Raw genomic sequence first — 2,500 nt, forward strand, 5'->3', positions numbered from 1 at the left:
GAGCCGGCCGCCTATGTCGGCGTTTGTGGTTGGGCGAAGTTCCTTGACGGAACGAGGAGCCGGCTGCTTATGCTGACGTTCGTGGTTGGGCGAAGTCTTGTGATATCCTCGAAACGAGGAGCCGGCCGCACGTGTGTGCAGCCTTCGTTGTAGGTCCATGTTTAGAGATGCTCACGAAATGAGGAGCCGGCCGCTTATGTCGGCGTTTGTGGTTGGGCGAAGTTCCTTGATGGAACGAGGAGCCGGCTGCTTATGCTGACGTTCGTAGTTGGGCGAAGTCTCGTGATGTGCTCGGAATAAGGATTCGAAGCGCTTGGATTGCCGCGTTCGTGGCTGGGCGAAGTTTCGTGTTTGGCACGGAACGAGGAGCCGGCTGCAGGTTTTAAAGATTCTCGCCCGAAATCGATCAGTCGTTACCGTTGTCTACGGACTTCGGTAGGACGATCTATTCCAGGGACGAAGACGTCGACGTTGTGCGACGCCCGTTACATTAGCGTTTTTATGCTCTTTCGGGATTGTCTGCGACGTTTGTCTCCGTCCGAATTTTTTACGATAATTGTCACTAGATTAGTACGCAAACTAGTTGAACCGAAGATTTTGCGCCGATCGACTGACGTATTGACCCTTCAGTGGGTCGTCTCAGTCATTGGAATGTCATTCTCGAGGAGGTTCGCAGTTGGCGTCTCGTATTTCGAGGGAAAGTCCATTGCGACTAGTACCGAGAAATCGAACATAAAAGATTACCCTGAACGGTGGATCACTTGGCTCGTGGGTCGATGAAGAACGCAGCTAATTGCGCGTCAACATGCGAACTGCAGGACACATGAACATCGACATTTCGAACGCACATTGCGGTCCTCGGACACTGTCCTCGGACCACTCCTGACTGAGGGTCGGTTCCATTACAAAGACTGCCCGGCCAGACGTTATGGCTTGACGAAGTGACGACGTAAAGGTCGTCTAACGTTGATCCTGTACCGAAGGTCATTTGGGCGAGTTGGACGGTTTGCCGCGTGACGATCAACGTTCTGTCGTTTCGACGCCTCGTGTGTTGGAATGATGAGGAGTTGTTTTCGTAACGCGCCGTCTTGAATTGCGAAAGCATATATTGTGGTGTCGTGGTATTGCTCGATCTGCGCCCATGACTGTAGACATGCGATCGTCGTGTCCGAGAAATCTGAACGACGTCCGATCGCTTTAATGTGCCAGTTGTCGCGCGTTGCGGATGAGCTTTCATGAGCGCACCCCCGAAACACCGAAGCACTTTGCTTGGATTCGCATGATCCGCCATACGGAGCAGGAGATAATAGACGCCTTTGAGTAGGCTAACTCCCTCGCGTAAGGTACGTGATTTTATGAGCCGCCAAAGGTTAGTTTCGGAACGTTTCGATGATTTGAACATACGACCTCAGGACAGGTGAGACTACCCGCTGAATTTAAGCATATTATTAAGCGGAGGAAAAGAAACTAACTAGGATTCCCTTAGTAGCGGCGAGCGAACAGGGATTAGCCCAGCACTGAATCCCGCGATCGTAACCGGTCGCCGGGAGATGTGGTGTTTGGAAGGATCCATTATCTGGCGAGTTCGCGGCGCGTTCAAGTCCATCTTGAATGGGGCCATCGCCCATAGAGGGTGCCAGGCCCGTAGCGACCGCTGCGGCTTGCTAGAGGATCTCTTCTTAGAGTCGGGTTGCTTGAGAGTGCAGCCCTAAGTGGGTGGTAAACTCCATCTAAGGCTAAATATAACCACGAGACCGATAGCGAACAAGTACCGTGAGGGAAAGTTGAAAAGAACTTTGAAGAGAGAGTTCAAGAGTACGTGAAACCGTTCAGGGGTAAACCTGAGAAACCCGAAAGGTCGAATGGGGAGATTCATTCGCGCCTGTTGTTGGGATTTACTGACTGTGGAAACGGCGACGTTCGCGTTGGCTGTTCCCTTCGGTTCATCTCCGGCTTCGGACGCGTGCACTTCTCCCCTAGTAGGTCGTCGCGATCCGTTGGGTGCTGTTCTACGGTCTCGAGTGTAGCCCGTGAGCTCGGATTTTCCGATGTTTACGGACACTGGGTTTCCGAACAGCTCGCTCGACGGTTTACTGATGGCGGGAGGCCGCGACTTAGTTCGCGTCCGGCCCGTGGCAAGTATGTGAATTGTGATGGCGATCGGACCTAGTGCCGATTCCGTCCGTTTGCGACTGTTCGCCGCGGTGTTCTTGGACAGACCTCTTGAAACGCCGATCAGCGACGCTATTGCTTTGGGTACTTTCAGGACCCGTCTTGAAACACGGACCAAGGAGTCTAGCGTGTGCGCGAGTCATTGGGAATCACTAAACCTAAAGGCGCAATGAAAGTAACGGTTCACTTTATGTGAACTAAGGGAAGATGGTCGGTCTCCATGACTGACCCGCATTCCCGGGGCGCCTCATTCTCATTGCGAGAGGAGGCGCACCAAGAGCGTACACGCTGGGACCCGAAAGATGGTGAACTATGCCTGGTCAGGACG

At 53.0% G+C, this 2,500-nt stretch overlaps 2 non-coding genes across 2 annotated transcripts in view; both read left to right on the forward strand.

Moving 5' to 3' along the window:
• Positions 1-741: 741 nt before the first annotated feature.
• Positions 742-896, forward strand: LOC123687102. The gene has a single exon (XR_006748846.1). It is a non-coding gene; the product is annotated as a 5.8S ribosomal RNA (ribosomal RNA).
• A 507-nt stretch (positions 897-1,403) lies between these two features.
• Positions 1,404-2,500, forward strand: part of LOC123687928 — a 4,012-nt gene continuing 2,915 nt past the window's right edge. The window contains exon 1 of the ribosomal RNA XR_006749630.1: positions 1,404-2,500. This exon is cut by the window's right edge and continues 2,915 nt beyond it. This is a non-coding gene — a ribosomal RNA (large subunit ribosomal RNA).

Source organism: Harmonia axyridis, chromosome X (genome assembly GCF_914767665.1).
Source record: "Harmonia axyridis chromosome X, icHarAxyr1.1, whole genome shotgun sequence".
Lineage (NCBI taxonomy): Eukaryota > Metazoa > Arthropoda > Insecta > Coleoptera > Coccinellidae > Harmonia > Harmonia axyridis.